The sequence below is a fragment of the Ochotona princeps genome, chromosome 3, assembly GCF_030435755.1.
Source record: "Ochotona princeps isolate mOchPri1 chromosome 3, mOchPri1.hap1, whole genome shotgun sequence".
In the NCBI taxonomy this organism is placed as follows: domain Eukaryota; kingdom Metazoa; phylum Chordata; class Mammalia; order Lagomorpha; family Ochotonidae; genus Ochotona; species Ochotona princeps.
Window position 1 is genome coordinate 64,588,667 of NC_080834.1, and position 16,914 is coordinate 64,605,580.

The 16,914-nt window shown below is 35.8% G+C and overlaps 1 protein-coding gene across 1 annotated transcript in view; it reads left to right on the forward strand.

Moving 5' to 3' along the window:
• The window catches only part of EPHA6 (EPH receptor A6), an 860,890-nt gene that overhangs the window by 10,252 nt on the left and 833,724 nt on the right, over nt 1–16,914 (forward strand).

The window sequence follows — 16,914 nt, forward strand, 5'->3', positions numbered from 1 at the left end:
AACAACATTCCTGTATATTTGAAGTACATTTAGAAAATATATAGTCTAGAGATGCTTCATGTAAATGTTTGTGAATGTTTTAAAATGAATTTTCAAATATAGTAAATCTTAAATTTTGCTTTAGTACTTCTGAATGTGCTGATAATACTATCTTTTATATTCAGTTTCCATTATGGTCTTTATTGAAGTTTGCAATTTTAAGTTTTTAGTTATAAATATTGTAAGACTAGATAATTCTTAAAACAGTTTCAGAAAGCCTGCTATATGTTATGCATTGCACTTGCCCTGTGTAAGAAGGTTTACAAAGAGCTTCTCTGGATTATGTGATTAGCATAGAATTTCCAGTCTGCTTTTATGATGCTGCAGGAAGTATTTCTGCTTTCTAAAAATTAAATACACCATCAAGAAGAGAAACCTTAAAAATGTTTGTTACATGTTAATGTGCCAGCAGATCGTAAGATCAGCCCTTAAAATATTCATTAACTATTTGTTTGGAGGCATATCTATTGTTTTACTGCATTTCATGTGAAAATTAACAAAATAAATCACTTAGAAGCTATACAATAGCATTGGTCATCCTAAGTAGGTACTGAGGCTGTGACAATTTTGCATAGTCCGTTTCTGGAGGCTTGGTCTTCTGCTGATTTGGATTATATCACTTATGAATATTTATCTTTTAATTACTTGAAGACTTCTATAGGACGACAAATTTTGGAGGAGATTTTTGAAAATTTGTTTGTAAGTCAGAGTTACAGAGAGTGAGCAAGAGACGGAGAGATCTTCCACTGGTGTATTCACCAGATGGCCACAATAGCCAGTGCTGGACCAAGCCAAAGACAGGAGCTGCATTGTGGTCCCCTGTAGAGTGACATTGTGAATCTTCTCCCATGCAAAACCACAGCTCCGGGCAGTTCCTCCAGAAGGCGCCCGGAGCAGTCCATATGGAGATGAATGGACAGGAAACCTCCTGGATCACAGGTTTAGATAAAGTACCTGCTAGATAAACAAGTTGTTTTTTGGGGAACTGTCTTTTGCTGCTGAAATGTAAATTTCTCAAGCTCCCACCCTGGATGCCTACCTGGCAACCTTTTTTTTAAAAGTCTGGTGCTATTAATATATTTTGGCCATTGACCATCAGTCAGTAGTCCACACACGTTATTTCAGGCTCTATGCACCAAGTCCATCACTGCAGGACAGCAAACAGTCCCCCAGATGGGCATAGTGGCATAAGTACTTGGGCTGTCTCCAGCTGCTTTCCCAGATGCGTTAGCAGGGAGATAAGTTAGAAGTGAAGCAGTTGGACCCTTCACAGTGGCTCAGTGGCTGAGGTCCTTGCCCTGCATTCACCCAGAACACATATGGGCCTCAGTTCTAATTCTGGCTGCCCTGCTTCCAGTCCAGCTCCGTGCTTGTGGCCTTGGAAAGCAATTGAGGATGGTTTAAGGCTTTGGGACCCTGCACCCACATGGGAGACCTGGAGGAGGCTTCTGGCTCCTGGCTTTGGATCAGCTTAGCTCTGGCCATTGCAGCTGCTTGGAGAGTAAATCATAGGATGGAAAATCTTCTCTCTTCTCCTTTCCTGTATATCTGAATTTGCAATAAAAATAAATAAGTCTTTAAAAAAAGTGGAGCGATCAGGACACAAACAAGAATCCATGTAGAATGCTGAAATTGCAGGTGCTGATTTTACCCACTGAATCACAACAGCGACTCTGAAGAATTTGACAGTCAAAGAAATTATGTGGGAAAAAAAATCAAAGAGAGTAAATCAATACTACTGCTTTTTAAAATATATTTGATTTGGGCCCGGCAGCGTGGCCTAGCAGCTAAAGTCCTTGCCTTGAATGCCCCGGGATCCCATATGGGCGCTGGTTCTGATCCCGGCGGCTCCACTTCCCATCCAGCTCCCTGCCTGTGGCCTGGGAAAGCAGTTGAGGACGGCCCAATGCATTGGGACCCTGCACCTGCGTGGGAGACCCGGAAGAGGTTCCAGGTTCCCGGCTTTGGCTCGGCGCGCAGTACCAGCCCGTTGCGGCTCACTTGGGGAGTGAATCATCGGATGGAAAATCTTCCTCTCTGTCTCTCCTCCTCTGTGTATATCTGGCTGTAATAAAATGAATAAATCTTTAAAAAAAAATATGTTTGATTTGTAAATATGAATATAAATTTGTAGTACAAATGCAGATTTGTAATACAAATCCAAGAATTTCTCGATACAATTAATTACGTTAAAATAAACATGAATCTACATTTTGTAAACTGGTTTGTGGGGTCAAAATTAAATAGTTCACATATTTAATGACTGGATAGATTTGTAATGAAATTTTTAAGCACATTAAAACGTTTATTATTGATTTAAAGTCAGACTTAGAGAAGGAGAGAAAAAGAAAGACACCTTCGAAAGTGAAGTAGCCAGGACTCAATTTAAGCCCATATGGGATGTTGACACACATGATGTTTTAATCCGTTACGCCATTGCATTGACCCATTTTCAGAAAACTTTAGACTGACCTATTCTGATATGTATATAGTTTAGGAAGATTAGTTATTAAAAATTGAAATTCATGATGAAGATTTTGTTTCTGATTTTAAGTAACTGAGCACATTTTTAAATTAGTCTTTGAAACAAGAATTGGGATGAGAGTTTACATTTTTAGTCCATGTCCTAAAAAATATATTCAGATGCTTTCCCATGATACTGCTGCTTTATTTAGCTGTTGTCCTATTTGGTGACTTGTAGCTGGTCAATATAATTAAAAACATGTTATCTATTTCATTTTAGAACTTCCTGTTTCATTTAGAACTAAATGTAACATTAAACATTTTGATCATAGATACAAGATAATACTTTCTTACAAAATTATGAATTAAGGTGTCTGGAACTGAGAAAAAGTAAGATCTCTATCTCTATATATATCACTTAGATATATACACTTATATATGTGTGTATATATGTGCATATATATTATATGTATTTTCCAGATAAGAATTTCCCAAGAATACTTGCAATGATTGCTATCTAATTGGATTGCATTTTCTTAATTGGACCAAAATTTTTAAAGGACACACTTCCCCATACGTTGCTTTAAGGTGATATGTTAATGTTGCTGAAGATAATTGAAGTTAAATGTGTGATGAGAGAATTCTGTGTAGAGGCCAATAGTTATTTAAGAATTGATAGTTCTGGGCCCGGCAGCGTGGCCTAGCGGCTAAGGTCCTCTCTTTGAACGCCCCGGGATCCCATATGGGCACAGGTTCTAATCCCGGAAGCTCCACTTCCCATTCAGCTCCCTGCTTGTGGCCTGGGAAAGCAGTCGAGGACAGCCCAAAGCTTTGGGACTCTGCACCCGCATGGGAGACCTGGAAGAGGTTGCTGGTTCCTGGCTTCGGATTGGCGCAGCACCGGCCCGTTGCACTCACTTGGGGACTGAATCATCAGATGGAAGATGTTCCTCTCTGTCTCTCCTCCTCTCTGTATATCCGGCTTTCCAACAATAATAAATCTTAAAAAAAAAAAAATAATTGATAGTTCCCACATCTTAAATTGATTTTTTTAAGATTTATTTGTTTGGTTTTGAAAGTCCAATTTACAGAGAGAGAAGAGATGGAAAGGGGTATTTTCCATCCTCTGGTTCACTCCTCAAATGGCCACAGTGACCAGAGCTGGTCTGGTCCAAAGCTGGGAGCCTGGAGCTTTTTGTAGGTTTCCTACAAGTGTGCAGGGGATCGAGGACTCGAGCCATCGGCACCCCGCTTTCCTAAGTGCATTAGCAGGAAGCCTGATTGAAAGTGGAGCAGCCAGGACTCATACTGGCACCTGTATGGTATCTGGCACCGTACCATACGCAGGTGCTAAGCCTTAGATTTATTTTTAAACCTGGATATGAAATACCTAAGTATCACTCAACGTACCAACGATGAAAGGAAAGTGAAAGTAGAAAAAAAATACTGGTCATTAGTTTAAAACTTCATTTGTGAAAATCTCTAGTTATGTGTATTTAATAATCACTTAAGTCTTTGATCCTCTTTACATATAGAAGTGCTGATGATAACCTTGGCAAATACTTTTTGAAATATGAGAATTTATTTTACCATTTCTGTAGCTAAAGTATACTTCAGTAATAGTTATCTTTTGAATACAAGTGAAAATAATTATCAGTCATCATTAAATGTGCCAAGAAATAATTGAATAGATTGTTGGATTTCATTGCACAAAATAATACAGCAAATGGTATCAATTTCTGAAATAAAATTAAACCTCTATTATAGGCATTTTGTTAGCAATCAGCACAGTTCTTCAACAACAAAACAAAGACATACACCAAGGAAATATTTAGAGTACTGAAGCATTTAGTGAGAGGAATTCATTGTAACCCTGGTTATGCTGTTTGTATAGTTTAATGAGGAAGTAGTTGGAAAGAGAGCTTAATTTTTTTTTTATTACAAAGTCAGATATACAGAGAGGAGGAGAGACAGAGAGGAAGATCTTCCATCCGATGATTCACTCCCCAAGTGAGCACAATGGCCAGTGCTGTGCCTATCCGGAGCCAGGAGCCAGGAGCTTCCTCCAGGTCTCCCATGCGGGTGCAGGGTCCCAAGACCTTGGGCCGCCTTTGACTGCTTTCCCAGGCCACAAGCACGGAGCTGGATGTGAATCGGAGCAGCTGGGATTAGAACCTGTGCCTGTATGGTATCCAAAGGCGAGAACTTTAGCAGCTAGGCCACGCTGCCAGGCCCAAGAGAACTTAATTTTTATCTTTGGAAAAAAACAAAGCCTTTGGAAATGTATACTGTTGAAGCATATTGCTTAACGTGGCTTAGAAATAAATAAACGTGCTTTAATTTTATTGTTATTTTTATGGCATCAAAGTAAGAAGGTACTTAGAGCAAAACTTATTGTCTTGTGTAGTGTTACAATAACTTCCTTTTATGGAATAGAAAAAGTGTAGTTCATCCAGGTTATTAAAATAATGGTTTGCTGGCCTATTTAATAAAAATTACATAAAAGCTTGTGTAATCTCATTTATGACCAAAGACCTATTAACGCTAACATTTTTTTTAAGATTTTGTAAGAACCTTAATTATTGAATAGGATAAAGTTTAAGAATTTATTTTAAGGATTTGTATTCTAGAGATGATTGTTTTTACTAGCAGTTAAGTCACTCTTTGGAATGCCTGTATCCCATATGGGGGTGCCTAGGTTTGAGTGTCAGCTCTGCTTCTGATTCCAGCTTTCTGCTAATGTGCGCTGTAGAAAACAGCAGGAAATGGCTCAAAGAGTAAGATCCCTGGTGCCCAAGGGAATCGAGTTCTGGACCCTGAATCTATACTGGCCCAGGCTAGCTGGTGCAGGCATCTGAAGGATGAATCAGGAGATGGGAAATACCTCCTCCTGTCTCTTCACCTCAAATTAATGAACTTTTTTAAAATGTAGCTTCTAACGTTTAGTAGGCCTTTTGAAGCAAAACGATGTTTTTCTAATATTTACCAAGCCTTGAAATCAGATAAAATGATACTGTTTTTTAATTATAGCATATTATTCTCATTTATCACAATGCATGGAGGGTTTATTTATTCTTTCATATTATCACTTAAAAATCAAAACCTAAATTTTTAAGTTCTGTTTTTCCAAAATTCTCAAATTAGTTCTACAATAAGCTTAAGAGAACTCTTGAAAGTTTGTGAATACATGGACTTAAAGCACTTTTTTGTTAATGCATTGTATACATAGTTTTGTCACAGTGCTAATTATCCATTGAAATTTTTTTAGGTACTTTCATTGTTAATCCAATTTTAAAATATATTTACACAAGTTATATTTTCCATGGGGCTGGAAATAAGTGATACATAGACACATTAGTGCCTTCAGCTTCTGAAAGTTTTATGGTTTGGCCAGTGAGGCTATTTATACATCAATAAACTATTTAAAAATAAATTATATGTCAACATGTGTTTTACCCTTGTATAGATTTTTAATCTATGAAGCATTGTTTAAAGATATATTGTTATTGAAAGGAGGCATTACAGAGAGAAGGAGAGATAGAGAAGGAGAGAGAGACATAGCATGCTGTTTCATCTGCTAATTCACTCCTCTAATGGCCTTTGTGGCCAGAGCTGAGCCCAATGAAGTCAGGACCCAGGAGCTTCCTGTTGGTTGCCTACCTCAGACATGAGGTATTGAGCCATGTGTTGCTTTCCCAGACCAAATACAAGGAACTGGAATGGAAGTGAAGTAACTTGGACTTTCAACTGCTGCAAGTAAAAGCTTATCCTTCTGTGGCATTGGGGTCAGCCCTTAATTTGTTATTTTTGAAGATCTGTTTATTTTGAAAAAGTTGCAGAGAGGCAGAGATAATGATCTTTCATGTGCTGATTCACTCTTCAGATGGCCACAGAGGCTTGCAGCATGCCAGGTGAAAGCTGGGAGCCAGAAGCTCCATCCAGATCTTCCACAGGTTGGGAGGGGAAGGCTTTTTCCTAGAAGGAAACTTTTAGATCCGAAGTTGAGCAGCTGGTACTGGAAATGGTGCCACGATGGAATACTGATGTCACAGGTGTTGGCATAACTGCTGTGCCCAGTGCTGATCCCCAGCACTCAGAATTCTAAAACAAAATAACAATAGTAAATTATCCTTTGATAACTGTTGACATTTACATTTATACATCTGGAATATCAAAAATATGGAAAACTACTAGTTTAGTTTCTAAATTATAATATTCCTTTTTCAAAATTGCATGAATCTCCCCATATAAAGAATATATCAAAGAATAGCATTGTTTGGATATAATAAATTGCTGGTACTATGATAAGCTTGATGAACTTTAAATTCATTTTTAAAATATGGATTTTTTCGATAAGCTGATGTATTGGTCATCAGCTTGCATGTATTCAGGTTTGTTATCTTCAATATCCTAGAGCAGATATTATTTCCTAGTTATGAAAATAAATGTTTTGTAAGGTAATGTTAATAATATTCTTTTTCTGTAATCATTATTCAGTATGTGGTTATTTGTTGCTGTTTTCTAAAAATTGTTTTAATTCTATACTGGAGTATGCATATCATAACTTTTTAGAAAGTGTTGTTTTCTAATGTTAGATTATTTGCCCGTCTGAATCTGATTTATAATGAGACTATAGAATTGAAGATATATTCAGAATTTTAGTTCTAAGAGTTTATAATTTGACATGTTCTCTGTGTACATAACACTCATTAAAATATGAAGCTCCTTTTCCAAGTGCACCATGTGCTTGATTAGAAGTTTTCCTGTTGATGTGGCCTCAGAATCCTGGGGTCATCAGTGGCACTGGTTATCAGTCTAAGGAATACTCGCTGGTCTCCACTGTACTCGTGTTTCTCAGGGATTTGTCTATTGTCCAGGTGCAAGACTATACTATTAAATGGAGGTGTTTTCAATTTCTAATTAAAAAAGATTAATACCATGAAGATAGGAAATGTTTTATGTCAACTGGCTATTTTTTAAATATATATGCTCGTCTTAAATGAGAGTGAATATAGTTTTTGCTTTTATTAGATCTAAATTCTTCATATCCTGTCTGTATGTATCATGTTCATTTCAGACATTGTCCCCAGGTTGTCTTTTATGTATTGTTTGCATCAATTTTTGTTTGGTTTTATTCATCAGTTTTTTTCCTGGTACTTGCATATGAAGACTCAAACACTCACTGATCAATAGGCAGCTGAGAAATGAAACATCCATTTATCCGTGATTAGGCAAGTGCTTCATGTATTGATAATAACCTTCTGGGCAAAAAGTCAGTCGAAGAATTACAGTTAATAGAACTTATCCTTAATTGTGGTTTGTTATGTTCCAATTTAAATCTAATCAACTCAAACCAGTTTAATAGCCATAGGAGCAAGAAGATCTGACCTGTTAATTTAAAGGTGAAAAATGGAGATTGAGAAATTTAGGCTTAAGCCTTGGAAGCGTGTTGTTACACAGAGTGAGGCCAACACAAAAACTGATAAAAGTGGCTTTCCACAGGTGTGCACTGATTTTTATATAATATATAAAATACGTAACATATATCATATTCATGATCAAGACTATTATTTACATCTGAAAAAGTTCTTGAAAAGGAAAAGCTATAAAGCATTTCCAGCCAGCTCTTCCCTCTCTCTCCGGGTTGCTTTTCTTTCCCACCCCAGTTTATTTTTGCTGCCCTCCACCCCACCCCCACCTCAGAAGCCATTTTATGAACTGTCATGTGCCACCTGAGCCTCCAGTAAAACAAAAACAGGCAAAAAAAAAAAAAAAAAAAAAAAGGCTTCCTTTGGACTTCCTGCTAGGCTCCAGCCTGGACTCAACCTCTCCACAAACTAAAAGTATCAAGCCGAATTTCATGACCATTCCAAGGAAGCTACTGCCATGATCTTCACTCATGATGAGCCCAGGCACTGATGGACCACATTGCTTCCCTAGTAACCCTTGGCTGCATGGTACTGACTGTACAGTCTCCAGGATCATCCAGAAGGACTTCAGCTCAGAAATCTATGAAAATATATCACCACATAAACTGGGAAAGAGTTCTACTCTGTAAGGTTTGATCATCAAGAAGCACAAGTGAAACTGGTACAGAGATGAAGACTAACAGGAAGCAACAAAATTACCAAGAACTTTAAGCAATAATTTAGTAGACAATGATTTAAACCATTTTCTAATCGATTTTTTAAAAATATTTTTCTTCTTGAAACAATTTATAAGCCTTATAAAACTATTTCAGTTTGGCCTATACGGTGCTACCTGATTGCACCTCTTAGCCTTCACATGGAAACCCAGAATGCAGTGCCTGGTTCCTGCCTTCCATCTGACCTACTCTTAGCTCATTGCAGCTATCTGTAGTGAACCAATATGTGGCAGGTGTAGCTCTCACTGCCTCCCTGCCTCCCTCCTCTCTGTCATTTTGCCTTTCAAATAAATAAATTAAAAAAAAAAAAAATTAGATTAAGAATTTAGGTTGGGCCCGGCACGGTGGTCTAGCTGCTAAAGTCCTCGCCCTGAATGTGTCAGGATCCCGAATGGGCGCTGGTTCTAATCCTGGCAGCCCCACTTCCCATCCAGCTCCCTACTTGTAGCCTGGGAAAGCAGTCGAGGGCAGCCCAAAGCCTTGGGACTCTGCACCCGAGTGGGAGACCTGGAGGAAGCTCCAGGCTGTTGGCTTCAGATTGGCTCAGCTCCAGCTGCTGTGGTCACCTGGGGAGTGGATCCTCAGAAGGAAGATCTTCCTCTGTTTCTCCTTTCTATATATCTGATGTTGCAATAAAAATAAATAAATCTTAAAAGAATTTAGGATGATTTTGCATGTGAAAATATGAAAGTTTTCTAGATCTTATTTTTTTTAACTCAGTCGCAGGAGTCTAGAGTTTTTTTTTTTTCAAGATTTATTTATTATTATTAGAAAGTCAGATATACAGAGAGGAGGAGAGACAGAGAAGATCTTTGTGTGCTGATTCACTCCCCAAGCAGCCGCAGTGGCCAGAACTGAGCCGATCCTGGTGAATGCAAGGAGAAGACTATAGCTGCTAGGCTATGGGTCCGGGCCCAGGAGTTTAGAGTTTCATGCTGATATGCATATTGGTATTTTCCCCATGTAATATTATTTTTTTTCATTATTTTTCAAAATTTTGCACATTCCTTTTAGGTGTATTGTGGCATGAGAGTAGTATTTTGTGTTTCAATGGAATCTGATAGGAAATACTTCATTCTTATATATTCAGTATTCTAGAAAGCCGTTAAGCATTATGTTGAAAATTTTAAGTTTATTTCATTAATTCCACTTTTATGAATTTAAATTCACGGAGTATTGTTGGGGAAAAATGGGCTAAGACTTCCATACACTGCCTCACTAATGCTTGTGTCTTGCAGAGTGCTTACTGTGTTTTCCTCTAATAGTTTGATGACTTAAAAAAAAAATAGAGGTTAGAATCAAAGTAAGTATGGGTAAATAGAGTGATCTTACAGAAGTAATTTCTTATCTGCAAAAAATATTGAATGTATTGTACAAATCAATGAGTCCTAGACTTTTCTGTATGAGTTAGTTGGACACTTTTGTTTAAAGCATAAGAATATGACAATAACAGACTCCCCAGAGTAATAAGCCGATGAAAATTCTAGAATTATTTTAAAACATTTGAGAGGCTGAGAAAGATTTAGAGAAAACTCCTCCTCCTGTTGTGCATTCTCCATATGCTTCCAGTAGCTGTGGAAGGGTTCTGAAGTGGCTGGAATGAATATAATTAATTGAGCCATTACTGCCACCAGGCAAGAAGCAAGTCAGGAGGAACTGAAACTGGATGTCAGAGCCATGTGCTCCGATATGACATGCAGGCATCTGAACAGCTAAGCAGTATGACTACCCAGGGAACCTTTTTTGAGAACCTTCAGTGACTGGGCTGTTAATTTGTGTCCCGAGCAACTTCAGCTTGAAAATTTCACTAGTCTGTGGGAATGTGCAAAAAACGAATATAGATTCTGAGGAGAGAATGATTATTAGCATGTTTAGAGCAATTGGGGGATGAAAAGAAGAGAAGGAAGAGGGTGAAAAAAGGAAAGCAAAATAAGAAAACTGAAAGAAAAAACATCTTGGTGATATCTGAGCTTAGGTAAGTGCAGTTGCACACATAGTGGGCCCTGTCCTTATTAACTGCTCAGAATGACAGCTACATTAGAAATTCTGTTCCTATCTGTACCTTTCTACTTTCCTAATTCCTTTAGAAGAGGTAACATAAATTCACTTAACATGACATCATCCCCACAGAATATTTACAAAGGACAGAGAACTTACAAAAGCAAAGCCACATGTATCCACTGCATGTGCTCTGTGTCACTTAACAGGAAACATGGATCAAATGTAGCTGTAGATTTTACACATTAAAAAAAGTAAGCTTAACAGTATGAAACTGTTTCATATGCATCAGACACACTTGATTTTACTTTATTGTTAAGAATGCACTGAAAAACTTATACATGTGTCCTTTGCTCCGTGAAAGATCCCTGAAGTCAGGGACTTGACTGCTGCTGTGAAAGTGAAAAGAGAAATATAGTGTTGGCCAAAATGAAGGATTGATACCTTCAAAAGGAAAGAAACCTACCTCAAGCTCCATTTTCCTGAATAATTGACACTGTGTTATTCCCCAACACCTCCATGTTTCCAACTTGTTGAACTTACCAATATATTTTATAGTAACAGCTACTGGTTCTAGACTCTCCTTGCTGCCTAGACTATCCTAGCTTGGAACCCAATCACAACTGATTTTTAGCAAGCATAGATTTGATTAAAATCACAGCTTTGAGATCTGTATATACAAAGAATAGTAAGTTGGTTGTGGTCAGAGGTCAAGAAATAGACCCCTAGATCATTACATTGTAAAACAAACAAACAAACAAACAAACAAACAAAACAAAGCTCCAGATTCAAGATTGCATTTATCCTCTCTGTTTTGGAGGTAGGGATCTCCTAGGGCAGTTCTGTGCTAATTGTAGAAGTGGGCACCCTGTGGCATGCAGACCAAGCGTTATGTGCTTCACTGTAGACCGATGAGTGTCAGACTTATTCAATATGTCTGCCTGAAAAATGTAAGATTATTTTGTAAAAATTGATAAGGTTGGAGGAGGAATCACTGACTTTATTGCTGGTAAACTTGCAAAAATATAATTCCTCCATATATTACATAAGAGAGGTATGCAGTTAAATGCAATTGGTGTTTTCTGCATATGCAGCTGAAGTATAGAGAGTAAGTCATTGCTGAAGGGCCACATAGTCAGAAATGGAGTCAGGATTTCAACTCTAGGCAGTTAAATTTCTATCAGATATTTGAAGCATTAAGCCTTTGATGATAATTCAAATGAAAAATGTTGTTTTAAAAATGAAAAATGAGGGAGGGAAGAAGAGAATATCATATTTTAGAATTGTAACTATGAACTGAATTGTTCTTGTATTAATATCAATATGAGAAGTATCAGACGGTACCATATTTTTTAAAAGTGTTTTCAACCACATATATAATATCACTCTTTCACTATTGGTTGCTGGGTAATCAGTATATACTTTTTGTAGGGTTAATTTAACTTCATTTTAAATTATTTTCCTTTATTATTTTACATGATGCAATTTTGTAGGTATAGGGATTCTCCTTTCTCTGTCTCTGTTTTCCACTCCCATATTATCACAGTATTTATTTCCATCTCTCATATTATCATAGTAGAATAGTTCTTTAGTAACAGTTACAAGTTTATTTAACTGTTTCATTTAGAGTCTAACTTTTAATCAGGAATAGGGATGTGTATTGCAATGTATCTTCACTTCCTGTTTTTCATAAGAAATGCCTGATTTGGAGTCCTAGTCTTGCTCCCAATTATAGCTTGTTTTCAAGGCACCTCCTGGGACACAGAAGGTGATGGCTCTATTAAGTGGCTTCCTGCCACCCTTGTAGGAGTTCCAGGTTGGGTTCCTGGCTCCTTACTTTCACACATCCATCCCTGGATATTGGTTACTTGTGGGGAGTGAACCAGGAGACAGAAGACCTCTATCCTTCTTTGACTTGCTAATGCCTTTCAAAAAATTCTTAAAATCTGTATTGAATGTTTGTGTCATATTTAACACATAGGGATACATTTTAAATACATTTTTCTGTTAAGCTAGGGTTACTGAATTTTCAGAATTTCAAAATTAAAATTTTATTAACTAAATCATAATGGCTGCTGTAAGTATAATAACCTTTCAGGCAGTTGTTTACTGTATCAGTATTGGCTGCCTCTGTGTGTGTGTGTGTGTGTGCATACACACACATATGCACGTTCATTCTCTGCAGTGTTGTGTTATTTTCTTTATGAGCTTTAGCTTTTTCTTCACCAGGGTGCAATGGTTCATAGAATCCTCAGTATCTGTTTGAAGTGTTATAATGAAACAGCTATACATTTAAAGCATGTGTGCATTTTTACATTTCGGAGTATTTCAGGTCATATTACATTAAGATTTCTAAATATAACTTGTTTTAAGCTATATTTATTAGGTAATAAATTCTAATTTAAGTTCAAAATAAATGGATAATGTTGTGCTCATGTGGTCTTTGTGCTCACGGAAGATATTTCTCTCAAAGTCATGAATATATTTTATACTCAGCAGTCTCTCCCATTAAATGCATATGTGAAATGTATCTCCATTAATGTAGGATTTGACACACTAGGAAAAATAAAGAAAAGACTAAATTATTTTCAACAGTGTGAATTAATTTAATTATATCACTTTGTCTTTTTTTATTCTACTTCTCTAAGGTAAATAAATAGCATAAATTACTGTACTTATTTTACTAATGGAATTTATATAGATGTTAAGTTACTCAGATAAGATGACAGGGCAAATTAGTTACCACAGAGGCAAAAGAAAAAAGATTTATATTCTATTAGATTTTGTACATTCTAAATAGGAAGAATTTAAAGCAACTCCTGGAATAATAAAATGCAAAAGTTTTATATTCAAACTTTATTTCTGTGTGTCTTGAAGACAATCTTGTATCTCTTAAGATTGACATCTCTTTTAAAAAAATATATACAAATTCTTTGAAAAATACTATATAGAATTGATTTCACTTGGATTGTTCTTTGTTTTATTTAAAATCAAAAGTTAATAGTAGTTAATATTACACTTTTCAAGTCTCACTTTCCTTTTTAAAAGTTAATACAATTTTAAATTGTTACTAATATTTGACAGATTAGATACAATTCTGAAATCACTGTATATTCCCTAGCACCTCTTCCATTTTTTTAAACAGTTATGGTACCATACCCTAGACTTATGCTATAGTTAAAGGAGTAATGCTTCACCAAATAAGAAGTTTAAAAGTAAAATAAAAAAAGACCTTTCCATTTATTGGGAACACAGACAATGGATATACACAATTTAATACAAAAGTAACCACCTCCCTCATAGAAATTATAAAACATTCATATCATTAAAATTGTAAAAGTATAGCATACTTAATAATTGGTTTAACAGAGATATAAAACATGATCTTATAAAGCAGTATTTGCAGTGATACTGATACAGGCATTTCTTTTTTCTTATTTTTTTTTAATCTTAACTCTCACATAAAAGAAAATATAATAGCTGTCTTTCTGGGTCAGGCTTATTTCACTCAATATGTTTTTCAATTCATTTCATTTTGCTACAAATGGCAAGTAGAATTTCATTCTTTTTTAATAAAAATTGTATATATACATATATGTATAAATATGGCGCATATATATATATATATATGTGTATATATATATATATGCGCCACATTTTCCCTTATTCATTCATCTGATGATGGATACCTTGATTGGTTCCAGATTTGGCTATTGTGAACACTATTCGTACAAACATGATAGTTAAGGCAACTGTTTGATTCATTGTGTTTTTTTCAAATCCCTTGGGTATATATCCAGTAGTGGAATTGCTGGATGATAGGGCAAACCTTTTTCTAGGTCTTAAAGAAATATCCACACTGTTTTCCACTGTGACTGTGCTAATTTACATAGTGTAAGTGTTCCACTTTGTGTATGTACTAACCACCATTTGTTACTTTGTAACAAATTTGATTTAGTTCCATTTTCCTAATTTTAATGTTGCTGGCTGTGCTTTGGGGGCGTTATCCAACATTAGTGTCTTAGAGAGTTTTCTTTGTATTTTCTTTTTACAGCTTCATAGGTCCAGTTCTAGATTTAGGTTTTTGATCCATCTTGAGTTGATTCTTACATATTACGAGAGAGATGATGTAATTTTGTTCTTCTACATCTGTATATTCAGTTTTTTTTTTCCAGCACAATCCTTCAGTGTATTACATGAACACTTTTTAAAAGACAGCTGGCTGTGTGTGGATCAAATGCTTGGCTCTGTATTGTGTTTAACTAATCCATGTGTTGGCTTTTATGCTAGTATCATTCTGTTTTAATTACTGTAGCTTTGTTGTGTGCTTTGAAGTCAGGTATTGTGATGCCTCCAGCCTGACCTTTCTTGTTCAGGATTACTTTGGCTATTCTGGTCCTTTTGTGATTCCATGTTAATTTTTAAACTACTTGTTTTTAATTCTGTAAAGGATGTCTTTGGTATTTTGGTAGGGATTGCATTGAACCTGTGGTTTGGTTTAGGTAGTATATCCATTTTAATGATATTGATTCTTCCACTTAATGAGCAAGGAATATCTGTCTTAATTGTGTCCTTGATGATTTCTTTCACCAATGTTTGATAATTTTCAGCATAGAGACTTTTCACTACTTTGGTTAAAGTTTTTCCTAAATATTTGATTTTCAGCAGGAGGTAAGAAATAATAAGAATCAGAACATACATAAATGAAATTGAAACTTGAAAATGTACAAAACATCAACAAAACAAAAAGTGGGGTCTTATTGAAAGGATAAATGAAATAAAACTCTAGGCAGACTAACAAAAAGAAAAAAATACATGCAATTAAAGATGGAAAAGAAAGCATGACAATACCACTGAAATAAAAATGATCATAAGTAACTATTTTAAAGAACTATAATAAATTGGAAATCCTTGAGGAAATGAAAAAAGCCTAGATTTATATAACCTACCAAGATTAGATCAAGGAGATATTTGACAGCCTGAACAGCCCCTCAGCAAACAGTGAAAATTAAGTAATAATTATAAAATCTTCCATCATGGAAAAAAATACTTGACCTCATGGCTTTACTGCTGAATTCTATAAAGCATTTAAAGAAGTAACTCCAAACTCTTCCAGCTATTCAGGATGGAACTTTGTAAATTTGTTTATCAAGCCATTGTTATTTGATACCAAAAATCAACAACATGACATGAAAAGAAAACTACAGAACCCTGTCCCTAGTGAACACAGACACAGAGATTCGTGTCAAGATGCTAGGAAATCAGACCCAGAAGCACACAAAAAATATACATTATACATTATGATCAGTTAATTTATCACAGAAACATAAGGGTAGTTCAACATTCAAAAATCATAAATTGCATCAATAGAATGAAGAACAAAAAATATGGTCATTTCAGTAGATGCAGAAAGTGTTGTGTAAGTTTCAATACCCTTCTATAATGAAATCCTTTACAAATTAGGTATAGAAGAAACATGGCTCAAATCAAAAAGGCTCTCCACCACAAAACAAAAACCAATATACCAAATGGGGGAAAAGTTGGGAGTATTTCCTCTCAGATCTGGAACAATACAAGGATACCCATTTTCTCTTGTTAAATGTAGTATTAAAATTTTAACGAGAGTGATTAGGGAGGAGAAAGAAAGGGAATCAAATTTGGAAAAGAGAAAGATTATCCATGTTTGTATATTAAATTATGGAAAAAAATGAAACATTCCCCCCAAAAGCTATTGGAATTGATAAGTCATTTTCATACATTTTCAAGTTACCAAATAAATTTACAACTTTTTGTATGCTAAAGGTAAACTCATAGAAAATATCCAATTTATAATACTTAGCTCTCATTTTCTTTAAATACCATTCTTATGCCCCCTGGCCATTTAGCATGTGCTTTTCTTCTCTATGATTGCCTGTTTACTGATTTGTCAAAGATATATTTAAACAATCTAATCTTAGTATCTGTAAGAATTGTTGCTGAGCTTTTTCAAATGCCAGATTCTTTCTTTTTTTCCTCTTGAAAGAGTTAGAGAGAGAGGGAGAGACAGAGAAATCTTTCATGTTTTCCATCAACTGATTAACTCTTCAGAGCTGAGCAGCTGCAAAACTTCTGGGTCTCATACATGGATGCAGGGGCCCAAGGCTTTGGGACATCCTCTACTACTTTCCCATTAATAGGGAGCTGGATCAGAAGTGGAGTAGTTGGCACTCCCCAACTTACGTCCAAATGAGTTCTCCTGGTACAGATAGATTAGCTTACTAAGGCACCAT